The sequence below is a fragment of the Cryptomeria japonica genome, chromosome 6 (genome assembly GCF_030272615.1).
Source record: "Cryptomeria japonica chromosome 6, Sugi_1.0, whole genome shotgun sequence".
Classification (NCBI taxonomy): domain Eukaryota; kingdom Viridiplantae; phylum Streptophyta; class Pinopsida; order Cupressales; family Cupressaceae; genus Cryptomeria; species Cryptomeria japonica.
This window is the reverse complement of record NC_081410.1, coordinates 217,493,953-217,512,105: the sequence shown is the minus strand read 5'-3', so window position 1 is coordinate 217,512,105 and position 18,153 is coordinate 217,493,953.

Sequence of the window (18,153 nt, the reverse complement as noted above, 5' to 3'; positions counted from 1 at the left end):
CTAAGTTTATACTGGCACACCTGTTTCCTCGTATTGCCAATCTAGCAGATCCTCCTCCCAGCTCAGGAGATGAGGAGGATGATTCAGATGATCCAATTGTCAGGAGACGAAGATGGAGACGAGAGCTTAGAGATGCTCAGGAGGTTAGAGGGGATGGAGATGAGGGTGGAGATGGAGGTGGCGGCAGTAGGAGACCCAAACGGAGAGGAGGTCGATTGAGAGTTCATGGAGGACCGTTTGGACCAGTTGGTAGGATTGGGAGACTGTTTCCTATGGGTGGGAGAGAGGTTGGACAGATTGGGAGGGATATTGGCAAGGCAAGGATGAGATCACCAAGAGGGTTGCCCTCAATAGGAGGAGGTAGGATGATTGGACTGGATGGGGGTTGCGGGAGAGGCATTGATTTTGGTCATATTTAGCCAGACCCTAGGGTTATTGCAACTCATGGTGGAGAGGATGAGGATACAAAGGATCATGTTCCACTCGTTAGACGACAGGTTCTGAGAGCTACTCGAACTGAGATTCCATTAGGTGGACAGGGAGGTGGAGATGAGGGGATTGGAGTTCATGTTCCACAACAGGAGACCATGGATAGTCTCAAAAAATAGATAGATCAACTTAGAGCACAGGTACAGACAATCGTGATGGAGAGAGACATAACTGTTAAGAGACAACAGGATACTTAGGGCCTCCTTGATCATATTAAACGGGTTGGATCAGGTACTCTATCAACTGATACTGTTAGAGCACTAGTTCGGGTCGGGAAGGAGACTTCTTATTGGCGACGACTATATGAGGATTTAGTCGCAGAGAGCCAAAGAGCAGGTAGCTATCATACCATTGTGAGGATGGATAATAGCAACGATGGAGTCATGGGACCTCCTTAGAGGAGTGGTGATCGTGGGAGATAGGCATCTGGAGGATCTTCTCGCCCACAACCACAGAGACAGACAGTCAAGTGATAGTGGTACAGGACAACTGCGACTTGACTTTGTATTAATGAGGCACTTGTACTTTTGATCTGATATCATTGTATACTTTGACTTTTATTGTTTTTATGATGATATATATGCAGACATGGACTCTGTATGATGATGATCTTTATTATGCATTGATTATATGGATGATGTTATGATCTTTTCTCTTCATTATGATGATGCCTTATATGATGATGCAATGATAATTGTTTTTTTATTTTTTTAAATTTTTGATGACCTTGGATGCAACTGAAAATGATTACTAACTTAAATGATGCAAATGCAATGATCTATATGGGAATGAAAATGAATGATTATGCAATATGTTATTCAATTGTTTTTTATTTTTTATATGTAATGCTTATAATGATTATGAATCTAAGTGCAAAGATGTAACTAAATGATCTTTAATGACATGATAATGCAAATAATAATGATGATACATTACATGATCAATGAAATGAACTTAATTGAATGCAAACTAATAAAATGATTAAAATGCAACTAAATGAAATGGATGATGATTAAAATGATTCTAAAAATGAATGCACCTACAATGATCAAATGCAATTTTTTTGTTTGTTTGTTTGTCCAAGTATACTCAATCTTTATTCATGACAGTTGATCTGTGAATGAAATGAAATGCTTATAATGTAACTGACATTGAATGCTTATAATGCAAATGAATAATGAGCTAATGAAATGATCTAACTAAAAATGATACTGCCATTCTTCATATGCTTGTCTTGTAACAGTGCTTGATTTCATCATTGAGCTTTAAAACGTTGTAAGAAAATACAAGCAACTTGACATAATGATCCAAGATGACCTGAGTATTTCTTACATGGATGTTGATATATCAAGTTAATACAAGCAACTTGGTATAATGAATCAAGTTGACTTGAGTATTTCTTGCAGAACAGACAAGGATTACCCCCTTTCATGCATGACTCGGAACGTCCTCCTTGATCTTTTGTCATTCATATCCTTAGACAAGTATATACTTTAGTAAGAGATAAACCATAGACAACAATCAAAGAAAATAATCATGCTTCATCATAGCTTCTCTAGTCATGGACATCCTTGAGCCACATAGAGTACATGATTAGCAATAAAATCAAGAAATAAACATTGAATCTTGCATGTCATTCACATGTTCTAATGGTCATTAACTGATATAATAATCTTGATGAATGATCTTTGATAATCCTTTATTACTTGCTGGTTGATTCCTCATTTTCTAAGTTTCATGATTCAGTTGTCATAAGATGCCTTGATCTTCGCTGCTTTGTTGCTCGTTATCTATTTCAAAACCCTGGGTGTTTTTGGTTTTTCTAAGTTTTCTGAATGTTTTGGATTTTCAAAGATCCAAAAGATCACCTTAGCAAAAGGAATTAGGATTTTTTCCCCAGCAGAAGCAAAAATTTATTATGGATGTATGAATTGATCAAGATCCAAACCATGGTGGGATACAAGTGCAGGTTGATTGATTCTGATAAAATCTAAGACAATGAATACAACAAGTATGTCAAATATTGATAACTATTGGTAAGCTGCATATTTTCTACTAATGGTTCAGAGCAATGGATGCGAAAGATGGAATGGATAAGCTAGAAAGCGATAGATTGGATATGATGGAGTGGATAGGTGCGCAAAGCGATCTCATAGATGGAAGGACTCACTTTTGAGATAGCACCTATTTACCAGGTTTTCACCATCTAAATTTATTGCATTTTTCTTTTCATATATATTTTTTATTTTTTTTAATTTTTTTATGCTTTTTAGGGATTTTCTGCTTTTCTGATTTTTACTGATTTCTTCAAGACTTTATATGCTTTTTATTGATTTTTTCCAGGACTTTATATCTCAAGCACATAACTTCTTGAGATGAATAGAATTGATAGGTTCATCAAACCAATCACCTTCAAGGGTAGATAACTTGTATGCTCCCGAGCCATATGTTGCTACTATGAAAAAAGGTCTTAGCCAATTTGGTTCAAATTTACCCTTCTTTTCTCGGTCTTACTGATTTCTTGGATTCTCCCTTAGAACTATATCTCCAATCTGAAAAATGCATGGCTTGACTCTATGATTATAACTTCTTGCCATTATTTGTTGATATACTTTCAAATGATCTGTTGCATTTTGGCGATGTTCCTAGATTAGTTCAAGTTCTCAGAGTCTAGAGACTCGTTGTTCTTCCGCTGGTATAAGATCTTTCAATGAAATTCGTATAGAAGGTATCTCTACTTATATGAGTAATATGACTTTTGATCCATAGACTAAGCAATATGGAGTTGCCCCTGTTGGTATGCGGATGCTGGTTCAATATGCCCAAAGAGCAGGATTTAGCTGAATGTTCCAGTCTTTTCCAGCTTCATTGACTGTTTTCTTCGAGATTTTCAAGATAGTCTTATTCGATGTCTCAACTTGACCATTTCCTTATGGATAATATGGAGTAGAAAACTTATGTTGGATATGAAATTGCTCACATAGTTCCTTCACATTTTGATTCTTAAATGGTCATCCATTGTCAGTGATAATGGTCATAGGAACTCCATAGCGACATATTATATAATTCAAGATGAATGATGATATTTGTTTTCCTGACACTTTTGTTAGAGGTATTGCTTCAATCCATTTAGTGGAATATTCAGTAGCAGTCAAAATGAACATATGTCCATTAGAGGATGAAAGATTTATCTTTCCTACCAAATCAAGGCCCCATTGAGAAAATGACCATGATCCAGCCATAGGATACAATTCTTGTGCTGGTGTATGAATGAGATTCTCATGGATCTGACATGGTTTGCATTTCTTGGCATATGTGAATGAATCTCTCTCCATAGTAGGCCAATAGTAACCCATACGAAGAAGTTTCTTAGCCAGTGTTAATCCACTTGAGTGTGTGCCACAAATACCTGCGTGAACTTCATTAAGAACTTTCTCAGATTCTTCTTCTTCAAGACATCTCAATAAAGTACTATCTAGACCTCTCCTATATAAGGTATCCATCGTGCTCTGTGAAGTGTACCTGTACTTGCAACCACAATGCACTCAATAAATCATTACAAGCAATGGTTAGTAAATTGAAACAATGAAAGAAAAAACCATAGCTAATCGACTTATTGCCTCCTAGTAAATGCGAGAATGAAAAATGCTCTCAGATCTAATTATGCAAATTCCAGTGACTTGACTACACTTAGATGGAGGATTTGAATGTTGAAAATGCATGATCTAGCTAGAATAGCATGATTAAGCTATATGAGTTCATGATTGATCTAGAAAATGAACTAAGATTAAGATGCAATTAAGCTAAGATTTACGCTAAAATGAGCATGATAACATTGCTAAGATGATAAACTATAAGCTAGATGCCTATAATAACAATGCATAAGATGAGAATGAGATGGGATGCAAAATGATATGAAATTGGGACTCATGAAATTGGGACCAATATTGCTCCAAAACGAGGTCTATTTATAGGATTTTCCAAGGCTAGGGGTGATGTGGCAAGAATCAACGGTCAAGATCGATTTGAAGATATCAATGGTTAAATTGGAGGAGGATGGCAAAGGGGGTTGGATTAAAGGGAACATCTGTCATCTCTATGGTGACAAGTGTCAAGAGGCTTCTAGAAGGAGTTGGATGAAAGGGAACAATTAGTCACAAGTGTCACAAAGGTTCTAAAAGATGTTGGATGAAAGGGAACATGGTGGTAGGTAGAATGGGTTAGGTCTAGGAATGGTTAGGTTTAGGAGTGGTAGAAGTTAGGAGAATTTGAATTTAGAAATTCAAATAATAGGAAAAGGATAATTAATCTCAACAACTCATAAATTTGATTTGTTTTAATTAATTAAAGGATTTGAAGAAATGAATTTTGGATGGAGGGAGTTAATTAATTTGAATTAATTAATTAAAGGGGTGAAATGAACCTATTTAATAAATCCTTAGATTTATTAATAAGCAGATGAATGATAGATTTAATCAAATTGTTTAGTGAATTCAATTAAATTGGGAAGGAGAGATTAATTAAATATCTTCAGACGATTTTTAGGTGTATACATTATCGAAAATAATAATATAGCGGGATGACTGACGGATAAAATTTCTGCTTGATTGCGGGATAGGTCAGGAGGAAGGATATTCTCTTTTAAGTACTGATAGGTTTGGTCATATAAGGATTGGTTGATCCCCGATATATGGCAAATCATGTAGGTATGCTGGGATTGAATGGTAGGGGTCAAGATATCTTCCACGAGGAATTCGTAACACTGTCAATTCTTCTGATTCTGCAAGAGAGATGCTATTGTAGCCATTGCATCTGCTGCTTTGTTCTCATTTCTTAGGATTTGAGTAAATGATACTTCTACAAAGTATTATTTAAACTCTTCTACTAGTTGTTTGTAGGGCATGATCTTGTCATCCTTAGTTTGATAATCATCATTTACTTGATTGATGATAAGTTGTGAATCACCATAGACATGGAATTCCTTGATATTTCATTCAATAGTCATTTTGAGCCCAATAGTCAATGCTTCATATTCTGCAGGTATTGTTTGTGCATGGAAACCATAGTCTATATGATTTTGGAATTGTGTGTTCCTGAGGTGTGGTGAATAAAATTCATGCGCCTAAACCATATTGTGTATAAGAACCATCAAAGTACAATTCTCAAAATTTTGTACTTACTGTCACAATCTCTGCATCAGGAAATTCAATGTGCAATGGTATATCATTTTGTAAAGGTGCTTCAGCTAATTGATCAACAATGACCTATCCTTTGATAGCTTTTTGATCAACATACTCTATATCAAATTCACTTATTATCATAACCCATTTGGCTAGTCTGCCTGTCAAAGTTGACTTGTTTAGCAAATACTTTAGTGGATCTATCTTTGCTATTAGTTTCACAGAATGAGTCAGCATATAATGTCGCGGCTTCTGAGTTGCAAATACAACTGCTAGACATGTCTTCTCTATTGATGTATAATTCAGTTCATAGCCGACAAGTGTTCTATTGATGTAATACACTGCTCTTTCTTTTCCTTCCTCATCATGTTGAGCTAGGAGAGCACCTAATGATACGTTTTTTGCCGAGATACAAAGCAACAATGGTTTCCCTTTGATTGGTGATACCAGTAGTGGAAGATTCATGAGATATTCTTTGATTTGAATAAAATCCTCTTCACATTTCTGATCCCATTTGAATGGAACATTCTTATGTAAAAGACGAGTGAATGAATGACATCTATCTACTAATTGAGAGAGAAATCTTCTAATTGATTGCAATCTTCCTTGTAAAGATCGCAATTGACTTATGTTCCTAGGTGACTCCATCTCCATGATGGCTTTGACCTTTTCAGGATCTACTTCAATTCCACGGGTTGATATAATGTACCCAAGAAGTTTTCCAGAGGTTACTCCAAAAGGACATTTATTTGGATTTAATCTCAACTGATATCTTTCCAGCTTATCAAAGATCTTGCTTAAGATGTTCAAATGTTCTTGTCTTGTATGCAATTTTGCAAGTATATCATCTACATAAGCTTCCATAAATGTTTGCATCATATCATGAAAAATTGTTGTCATAGCCCTTTGATAAGTTGCTCCTGCATTCTTAAGCCCAAATGGCATAACATTCCAGCAATAAGTACCCCATGCACAAGTGAATGTTGTATTTTCTTGATCTTCAGGGGTGATTCTTATTTGATTGTATCCTGAGAAGCCATCAATTAATGAAAACATATCATGCCCTGTTGATATGTCCACAATTATATCAATGATGGGTAGTGGGAAATCATCTTTGGGACATGCTTTGTTCAAATCTTTGAAATTGATGCAGACTCTTATGCTTTTATTCGGCTTTGACACTGGTAAAATACTTGAAACCCATTCTGGATAGGCAACATGTCTTATAAAACCCACATCTAATAGTTTCTTTAGCTCGGCTTTTACAAGAAGAGCAATGTGTGGATGCATCTTCCTTAGCTTTTTCTTAACTGGTTTTACTTTTAAATCCACATTGAGATGATGCATTATAAGATTTGGATTAAGTCCTGGTATGTCTGCATAGAACCAAGCAAAAATTATTTGTCTTTGTTTGAAGAATTCTATGTATTCTTTCCTCTCTTTATTTGATAATGAGGTAGTAGAATGAAGTATCTTGGGATCCTTTGATGTGCTAATGTTTATTGCTTATGTTGGTTCTATTAGATTAGCAGATCTCTCCTGAAAACATGCAGGGAGAATGTCAAACTTTCCATCTTCTATCGCCTGCAAGAGGTTTTCACTGTCAGATACGTCCTTTATTTTCCCTTTTGATTGATCTGGTGTTGCCATGAAATGGTTTTCAACAGTAGGTCTCTTTCCTTGTTTTATTTCAATTTTGCGACTGGAAAAATTGGCATTCTCTTGACTGTAAGAAACGTTACTTGATTCCGCAATGGAAGATATTTTAGGTGTTATGGGTTCGACAACATTAAGATATACAGCTAAGTTATGATCATTAGAAAAGACATCTAATTCAGGTTTTCTAGATTATCCCAATCAATTAGTTCAGGATGAAGAAGGGGTGAGTCATGATCATTGTCATCGTTAGGTGCTTCAAAGTTCATGACATAATGGTCATAATTTGGCATAGAGTAGGTAATGTCATAGATAGAATTATCTTGAGGATAGTCTCTCCAAGTGTTCTCCAATTACTTCTAACAAAATAAGTATTAGTATTTTGTAGTTCACACTCAAATGGTTCTTCATCTAACATTTGTCCCTTAAACGAATGGATTATATCAACACACGCGTCTTTAGTACTGCAAGTTCCTTCTTGATTATTTTCAATAAATTCATTTGCATTTTGAAGTTGACATACTTGTGTACATGATATAGAGAATTATTTTGCTAGCTTTTGTCTTCTTTCAAACTCAGCTTCTTCTGGACTAATAGTCATACCTTGGTACATCTTTCTCTTTATTTAATAGAAATTTAATATTTCCAGATGCTTGATCGATATCTATTTGTACTTCTTTTGGCATTAATTCTTTGTCTTTGTCATCCCCTTTCTTTTGTTGTCTTGTATATGCCTCTTTTTTTTGGATTATGAGTTCTTCTTGTCTTCTTTCTAACTCCATCTTCTGTTTTGTAATAGACAAGTCTTCCTTTGTGATAGCTGCTTGCTCTTCATTTTTTTCTTCACTTGATATACTAGATGAAACATCTGGACCCCATTCATATTCATTTGAATCTGTCTTTAAACCATTGTCTAGGACTATACCACTATACCACTATACCACACAGGAATGTTGTATGGTGCAAAAAGTTCCCTAATTTCTGCCATCTCGATTTTCACTGCTTCTGGAATATTTTGTTCAGGTTTTGCACTTGCTCGTATTCCTTGAACTTGTTGACAAGATTCTTCTTTTCTTTTGGTTGCAATCTCCTCTTCTTGTTTCTCATGTTCTTCTTGTTTATACTTATTGGCTACTATTTCTACTGCTTGTTGTATCTTTTCTTGCCATTTTTCTTCTTTAGAGACTGATTTATTTCTCCACTTTAGCTATTGATGATTATGTTGCTTTTGATCTGTTTTTAGATATCCAAGTCCTGATTTGTCTTCTTTAGATTGCGAGTGAGGATAAATAGGTTCTGAAATACCTTGATGTCACTTACCAATTGGTCCTTTTCCTTCATATCCCATTTTTTGCAAGATTTTATAACCCTTGCCATATTGTTCTATGGGAATATTGACTTCTGTAGCCGTTGCTATAGTTTCATTTTCATCTTTGTACAACCAACCAAGAATGCCCTTGTCTTCGGTTTCTTCTTCAAGTGTTCTAGCTCTAACAAATGCTCCGTTAAACATGTCTTTTGATTTCTCTGAGGTCTTTGATTGGATATTTGTAGGATTTCCATATGACTTAGGTGAAAGTGGAAAATTATGCAAAGAATATTTTCCCATTCCTTCATCATTCAATTTGAGTTTTTTTCTCACAGGTTTCCCATAAATTTTCTTGAATCTCTTTGGTAGGATATACTAATTCTCTACTATGTGGAACTCTTGTATCTTGTGTTGGCTTCAGATTATTGCAATATTGGCTAGAGTCTGCAATTATAGTGACCTCTTGTCCTTCATGAGGAAATTTTACACATTGGTGATATGTAGAAGGAACTATTTGCATGGTGTGAATCCACGACCTTCCCAGAAGAATGTTGTAAGAGAGGTTCAAATCTAAAACCTAACATAATGTATTCTTTTCCATGGGTCCTATTTTGATTGGTAACACCACAATTCCTTTAGAAGAAGGCTTTGCTTCATCATAAGCCTTAATAGTTATTTTCTTCTTTGGATCTACTACATTTTCTGAATATCCCAAAGCTTTTATTAAACTTAATGCACAAATGTTTAAGCCCGCTCCACCATCTATGAGTACACGTTTGACACGAGTTTTATTAATGGTGACTTCAACATGTAAAGGAGCATTGTGAGGATGTTAAAAAGGACGCGTCATCATTTTCAGAAAATGATAAGCAATGAGGGGCTATAAGGTGTCCCACCATGTTTTGGAACTGATCCACATCCAAGTCTTTTGAAACTGTAATTTCTACTAAAGCTTTTTCCAAAATTTCCTTATGCATAGGTGAAACTTTGAGAAGTTCCAAAATTGATATTTGAGCGGGTATTCTTTGTAATTGCTCTACTAAATTGATTTTTTGTGAAGTGGATGTTGAGTCTTTTATTATACCCGGAAAGGTGACTTTCACTTTGCTTCTCGTAATGACATTGATTGGCTCTGAAGGTGGATTGTCTTTAACAATGATGACATTTACCACATCATCATATGTATAAGTTTACTTCACTTTGGTTTTTCCTTTGTCATCTTTTAATTGGGATTGTTCACCTTTGTCATAATTCGAAAGTGGAGTTTTGAAAGCTAGGTGTGATTCATTTGTCTTATGGCTATCCACTGTGATAGTTCCACTATCGATTAGATCTTGGATAAGGTGTTTCAATCTCTGACAATCATTTGTTTGGTGTCCTTTATTCCGATGGTAATTACAAAAATGATTGTCATTCCACCAACTAGGATTGACTTGTGATTCATAACTTCTTGCTTCTGGTAAAACAATCAGTTTGTTTGCAAGAAGAGTTTTTAAAGCTGATTCCAATGGTTCTCTAATGTTTGTGAATTTCCTGCGAGGATTGGAGAAGAAAGACTTGGTTTTATTGCTTTCTTGATTGTTATTGTTTGGGGTTTGACTTGATAGATTAAAAATTGGTTGTTGTTTTGTAGCACTATTGTCGTCATTTCCTCCATTGATGACATTCCTATTCTTTGACCAAAACTTGGGTTTGTCATTGTTACCATTGTTGTTGTAAGAATTATTGTAAATTTTTAGCTCTCCTTTCTTTACCATCATGTTTTCTATTTTCAGACCATTCTCAATCATCTTGGCGAAGGAGGGAGTACATTGCATTTTTAGTCGATAACTCATTTCACTGATAAGATTATGAATGAATATGTCCATCTTTTATTGATCAGGTATATCTCTTGGATACCTATTAAACATCCATTTCCATCACTGCAAGAAGATCATAAAAGATTCACCATTATTTTGTTTAACATTGCATAAATCCAGCATTGTTATCGCATTCCTTACATTGTAGGAGTATTGTGAAATAAATCTATTCACGAGTTCTTCAAAAGATTTGATTCTGGATGGTAATCTTGAAAACCATTCCATTGATTGTCCATTTAAACTCCTAGGGAAAAGATGCATCAGGTAAGTTTTGCCGTGTGCAAATTCCATACTCATAGTACAAAACTCCCTAATGTGATCCCAAGGATCAGATTTTCCATCGTATTTGTCATATTTAGAGATCTCGCAATGCTATGGAAATGGTACCATATTCAATTTTTTATCGAAAGGATATGGGCAGATATCTTCCAATGAATACTTCTTGGAGCTTGTTCCATTTTGCATATCTTGTATCTGTTGTTGTAGAGTTTTCATTTGTTGAGTAAGGTTTAACAACAAATTATCCATATAGTTTCTCCTTATTTCTTCGTAACTTATTTTATCACTACACTCTCTTCTTGTGTCATCACGTTCTTTTCTTGTCTCTTCATGACTTTCTTTGTTTACATCTTTGTTATTTGGATCATCTGTGTTTTGGGTGTTGCTTGCCTCTGCATCTTGTTTCAAGCTTTCTATGTTAAAGTCTTGTGGCAAGTTAGCTCCTCATTTTGCCAATATCAAAAGATATTTCTCTTTTTGTTTTGCCAATAATTTTTCTATTAGTATATCAAATTTGAAATCTTGGTCAAGGTCTCTAATGGTGTTATTGACCACTTTTTTATCAACAACGATATACCCAAAAGTTTCGAATATTGGATTATCTTCTTCCTCCATTTGTTTTTGTTGTTTTCTAAGTTGTTCATAGTGAGCTCTAGTCCAAACTAGCATGTGATTGTTTCAAAAAATTTGAAGTTTCCAAAGGACAACTCAATAAGTGATTATTGGCTTAGGAAGATATGCTTTGTTGATTTTACCACCATTGTTTGTTCATTGTGATAAAGCATCTCTTTGTTGAAAAACATGTCCTTGCAAAATTTCTCCGTCAAACTCTATCCCGCAACCACGTAAATAGTGATGATAACGGTGTAGGAATGTCCTATGTTTTAATAAAATCTTGCGATTGATATACAACAATATTATTCTTTTCCAAGTAGCTTTATAACTAGGTTTTCTTTTCTTAAGGCGATACTTAAAATTCATATAAGCATCTGATAGTTTACAAGTTTGTTTAATTCCAAAGTTGGTGCAATTCTGATTTTGATATGACCTAGGTTCAAAATAGGAAAGATATATCCAAGATAATGAACACAAGATGAATTGATCAAGCTTTGTGATAGAGGATTTGATATATCTTGATGAGAAACTTGACAATGATGTTGATTTTTGCACTTAAAATGTTTGAATCAATAGCTTGTTGAATGTTTATGCTTATGGAAACCTTTCGGAAATAGGTTGTTGGATTAGTGACCCAGTTATTGAACTAGTTTGAAAATGTGTGATAGTTTAGAGACAAATCTATTCAAGAAATGTTTTGATACTGATGTTGAAATTTTGGTTTGATATGCTTTTTAGATTTGAAAAAGCCTTTGTGCTAACTCTTGTGGCAAAGAGTGTTAACTTATGGGATAAAGCACTATTTTGTTGCTTGAAAGCACTATTTTGATTATATTTCAAGGATTTTTCTCAAATCCTTCAGCAAGTTGTTGGATTTTCGCTCATTTTTAGATGATGATTTTCTTCAATTTTTGACCATTTTGAATGTCATAGACATAGAAGACACAATGTTTTTGAAAAACAAAATTGATAAGCAAGTACAAATCCTATGGCAGGCTGAGACAATAATTGTTGAGTCTCACATGGGGTTTCCCCCGAGGCTATGCTATTCAAAGCAAATAGTTAGATGCTTGACCCCACTAGCTCCACCCTCGGCACTCACTTCTCTGAGGTAGCCAAGCACCAGTTTCCATGAAAAATCCCCATGGCAAACTTTATATCTCTACTAAGAACTGTATGTGTGTGAGCCACTTTAGAGGTCCGACCTCCTGTGCCAACAATTAGAAGGATTTTGGAAACTAGTACAAGTGGTTTTTAGTAAAGGCTTCCGGTCATGTGGCCATACATATGGCACTTTCATCTCTGTAAATACAAAAGGTTCCCAGCCTATAGAGGTTACACTCCATAGGGTTTATGTGGAAACATAGTGTCGGTATGAACTTATCAAGCACATGTTGCTTGTGACTTTTGACACAAACACGATTTATTTAGAGTGGATTGGAAGGACTCAGTATTAGCCCATTTCTACTTTGGGTCATTCCCCTCTCACTGACCCCCTCAAGGTAGCTTGGGAAGGAAAACCCTCTAAAGGTTATACATAAAAGAAAGTAGTTCTGGTTTTTTGATCACTATATGATGGTGAGAGAATACTTACTTACTACTTCATCAAGCATGGAAAACACAAGTTCATTTTAGCCTTCTAAAATCTATGTGCAACTATTTTAAAGAAGTCACTCAAAATGCAAGTTGCATGTTGTTAATTTATCCTCCTTAGTTAATGTAAATGAGCATGACATGATGTGTTACTTTTCAAAATAGAACTCTTAATTAACTAGGTGAGGAAATGCATGAAATTTGCTTTAAAAGCAATCCTGCACACACATGTTAATAGTTTGAAAAATTTAAGTTCTTGGACAGTCGGATCTGCAAAAAAATTCTGTCAGTTGCAAATAAAAGCGCTATCCTAACAAATGCGGTGTCTTTCACCTCTAAAGCGCTAACCTAAAACACAAAAATGCTGCTCTATGGACTAAGAAGCGAGAATTCTCTAACAAAAGCATTAACCAAACTAACAAATGTGCTAATCTGAAGGACAAAAATGTTGTTCTGAAGATTAAATGCGTTGATTTACAGACAAAAGCGCTAACCTAAATGACAAATGCACTAACTGATGAGCCTAAACAATGGCTCTATTTTTATAGAATTCAGATATAATACTCCTACTTAGGTCTTATGATTAGATGACATTTGGATTATAATATTTTCCTAAGATGATAGCTTCCAAGTGTTTTTTAAACTGATTTAACCTATACCTAAGGATGTCATATAGTGGTTTCAAATGATCTGTCTATGCAAATGTCTAAAGTTAATTATAAATATGGTTTATGCTATATCATGTTAGCATTAGTATATACACATGTTGTTGTGCATGTTAATATCTTGATGCAAGGTCAACAAAGGTGAGGAAAAGACAGATGGCGGTTCAAAAGATCATCAAGTATGTAACCTCAATGTAGACCCAGTCAAAGAAATGCAGTTATGATCAAGATCACTGAACCGGTTCTTCAACAGATTGAGTTATGAAAATATTTATAATTGTTCCTAGTGGATCTTTGATCTAGGAGGCGGTCGTGCTATATTTTCTCTATTGCAGGACATATGTTGTTCTATTGTCCCGTGCTGACTTCTTCTTCTTCTTCTTTTGTTAATAAATTATGTTCACCTATTGCATAGTGATGTGGGCAGTTAGTTAGAATTTTGTTATAAGCTTTCTTATAAATAAAAGGGATCTCTCTCCTCTCGAGCATGGCAGAGAAAAGATAATATTTTGTAATACACAGCTTTCTGGTGTTATGTATGTATTTTCCAGTCAAGATGAAATAAAGAAGTTGACGTGATTTTGGATGATAAGATAAGTGTAATTTGAATTTCTGGAAATACTCACTCAAGGGGCCCACTTGGTGAGTAATCCTTTATATATTTTAAACTAGTTTTCATACTTTTGTAATAGTTGTTTCTGCAGTTGTCTATTCCTGCAGCCATAGGAAATAGTTCTTGTGTCTGTTCTTGTAGCCACGACAACAGAGTAGTTTCTGCTGCTCGCCAGAACTTTATCTTTTAACAGTAATTTGTTTAAATCAATTTCTATTTGTAAGATTAAGTATTAGTTTATCGGAGATTCCGTGTGTTTACTTAAAGAAGAATTTCCTTTCCTCCAGTTATATAAAATGGTTGTAATATGAACTTGGTGCACATACAGTGCTGGCCCATTTCAAGTTTACGTCCCTGGTTGATAACTAAATGAGCCTTTGCCACAAGAAAAGTTAGTTATTCAAGGATATCCAATCTTTGAATTGTGTTTTATTACCTAGTTGTCATTCCAGTTGTGAAGACCAACATTTTTGGCGTCGTTGCCGAGGATGGTGCCAAGCTAAGAATCTGTTGTAAACCATTAGTTTCAAGTTTTTTTTATTAGCTTTCTAAATTTATTTCATTAATTTGCATGCATGGGAGGAGAAGAGATGCATTGGGAAGATTTCTTCCCTCGCACTCTACTCAAGATATAAGATCAGATCAAGCACCTGAAGTAAACCCTTTTGCAGAAACCTATGTGCTAAATGGTAGTGTCTTTAATTTTTCAGAAGGAGATCTAGATTTCCTGAACAAACCCCCTGAACAAAACATTTTACCTCTAGTTATTTATCAGGTACCAATGGCAACAAATCCTCCACCTCCACCTCCACCTGTAAATCTAACACTTGAGTTTCCCATTCCTGACTTGCATAATAATGCAAATTTGAAAAACATACCAGCCTCTTCACTTCCAAAATTTCATGGGTTGGTAATAGAGGATCCAAACACCTTTTTGTTTGAATTTGATATCCTGTGCAGGAGTTATAATTATACCACCGATGCTCATAAACTCAAGTTATTCCCTGCTACTTTGAAAGAAGTTGCTTTGAGATGGTTTATGAGTTTAGGAAGAAATGTAATCACTACATGGGAGGGAATGAAGACAAACTTCTTGGATAAATATAAATACTATTGCAGAGGAATGGACCGACATGGTGATGATATCTTCGAAATGACACAAAAAGAATATGAAAACCTAGAAGACTATTTAGAAAGGTTTTTATTTAGCATCAACAAATCTAAACATAGTAACTTAAGTGAAGACTCTATGAAGTTGATCTTTTTGAGGGGCATCAATGATTACTGTGTTGACTGCTTGGATCTAATAGGAGGAGGAGATATTACTGAAGTTCAATGGGATGACATCAGACAAATCTGTCAAAAATATTCAAGAGCTGCAACAAAAAGGGAAAGACATTATAGGCCTGGTTCTTCAATTTCCAAGTCATCTTCAATAGTCTCAAGGATGGAAATAACTCATCAATGAATGATTTTAAAGAAGATATAATCAATAATATGGCTACCCAATTGGATACACTGCATGCAAAGAAGAAGCATGAGGAGGCAGAGGCTATGCTTGTTGAATTTTTTCCTCACTATCGGTAAAAGAAGAAGGACTGTAGATGCAAACTGTTGGCTAAAATTGATAGCCAATAGAGTTCCCCAATTTTCAATCCTATCTATGGAGACGATGAACAACTTTTCTATGTTGCACAATGGAGGCCTTGGCCTCCGAGACAAGGTATGCCACATGATCCATTGTCATTTTCTAATCCTTATATGAATTTCAATGCACAAAATAATTAGTCACAACCTCCATATTCCCAAAATTTTGGAAATTATACTCCTCAAAACCCTTGGCTTAATTATCAGAATTCCTCATCTCAATGGCAACAACCACAAGGGAATTGGTCTCCTCCTCAAGGTAACTGGCAGAAATCACCACAATGGAGGGGAGGACAATAATGGGCAAACTAGTCATCAGGTTTCCCGCAGCCACAACAACAGTCCCAACAGCCAGCTCTGATGCCACCAGTTCCTAATGCTGCTCCACCCAAGCCAACCCAATTGCTAACTCAACTTGTTCCAAATCCAAATAATAAACCACAACAACAACAACAAGTCTTTCCAACTGATCCTGATAACTATCATGCATATTCTCTCAATATAAGTGATATTCATTTTAGATCAAGGACAACATTGTCTACCCCATCTCCTCTAATTATAACAGAGTTACCAGCAGAGGAGACTACTCAGGAAAGCATGCCTAATAAATCAGGAAATCCTAAGCAATCAGAGACCCCAAATATACCTATAAGAACTCCCCCATTTCCTCAAATATTGCAATTAGAAGTATCTAGGCAACAAAATGGTATAGCCTTTGATCTTATTGATCAACTAAAATATATGTGTTAAAATACCACTGTTTCAAGTTATTAAAGATATTCCAATATATGGAAAAGCTATTAAAGAAGTACATTTGAAGAAAATTGGAAGGAAGAAAAAGGATCCAAAAATAGTGCATGTAGTAGGACAGTTGGCTGATATTATGTTGGAAAAAATAGCAGTCCCTAAGTATTCTGATCCAAGTAGCCCTATTGTCAAGATAGTTATTAATGGAACTCAAATAAAAAATGTCTTCATAGACCTGGGAGCAACAATAAATGTCATGACTAAGGATTTCATGTAGCAACTCAGCATCACTAATCTGAGATCAACTCCAACGGTCCTGCAGCTTGATGATAGCTCAACAGTTCGGCCTGAAGGAATAGTTGAAGATATTGTTGTCACATTAGATTCTTGGGAATATCCTGTTGATTTCATAATCCTTTCTCCCAAGGCCACATTAGGAGGATATCCAATTATTTTGGGAAGACCTTGGCTGGCAATAAATGATGCATATATAGGTTGTAGATCTGGAGATACGACAATTTTAGATGGTATTACTACTAAAACACTTGCACTCTATTCTCCAGCACAACCTCAACTTGATCAAGAACAAGTAGTGTGGCCAGACATAGGAGAAGAAGTAGAGGAAATAAACTCTGTTCAACAACTAATGATGCTATCAAGGGACCCATTCATAGAACTTAAAGAGGATGATATAGTACTCTCTAACACGATGAGGAATCATTATGGAGTAGCTCCGCAATCAGTGGGTATGCCACTAACTTCTCTGCATACCCTTCTTCCATCTGCAGGTTTATTAAATTTTCCTACAGCCACAAATGTGTTTCACACATTGCTACCACAAGAGATTCAAACCTCTTGTCTGTCTAAAATATCTAATGCAGAATTCGTAATTCCAATAGAAGTTGCTGCAAAGAAAAATTTGAATATCAATGGTCAATTGCCAGCAGATCAAAGATTGTCATTGATAGAGCTACTCAAAGCCCAACAACAAGCTTTTTAATGGGATTATCAAGACAAGAAAGGATTCAATCCTACATTGTGTACTCATAGAATTTATATCAAAGAGGATTGTAGACCAATTAGATAGCCTCGGAGAAGGATTAATCCTGCTTTAAGGGAAATAGTTAAAGAGGAACTACAAAAACTGCTTCATGCAAGATTCATCTACCCTATTTCGAATAGTCAATGGGTTTCTCCTCTGGTTATAGTTCCCAAGAAAGGAGGAAAATGGAGAGTTTGTATGGACTATAGGGAGCTCAACACTGCTACTAAAAAGGATCATTTCCCAGTGCCATTTATAGATCAAGTATTAGAGTCTCTAGCAAGTAAGCAATACTTTTAATTTTTGGATGGATTTAGTGGTTATAACCAGATCAGAATAGCTCTAGAAGATCAGGAGAAGACCACCTTTAACTTCCCTTGGGGCACATATTCCTATTCAGTCCTCCCTTTTGGTTTATGTAATGCTCCTGCAACCTTTCAAAGGGAAGTCCTCAGTATA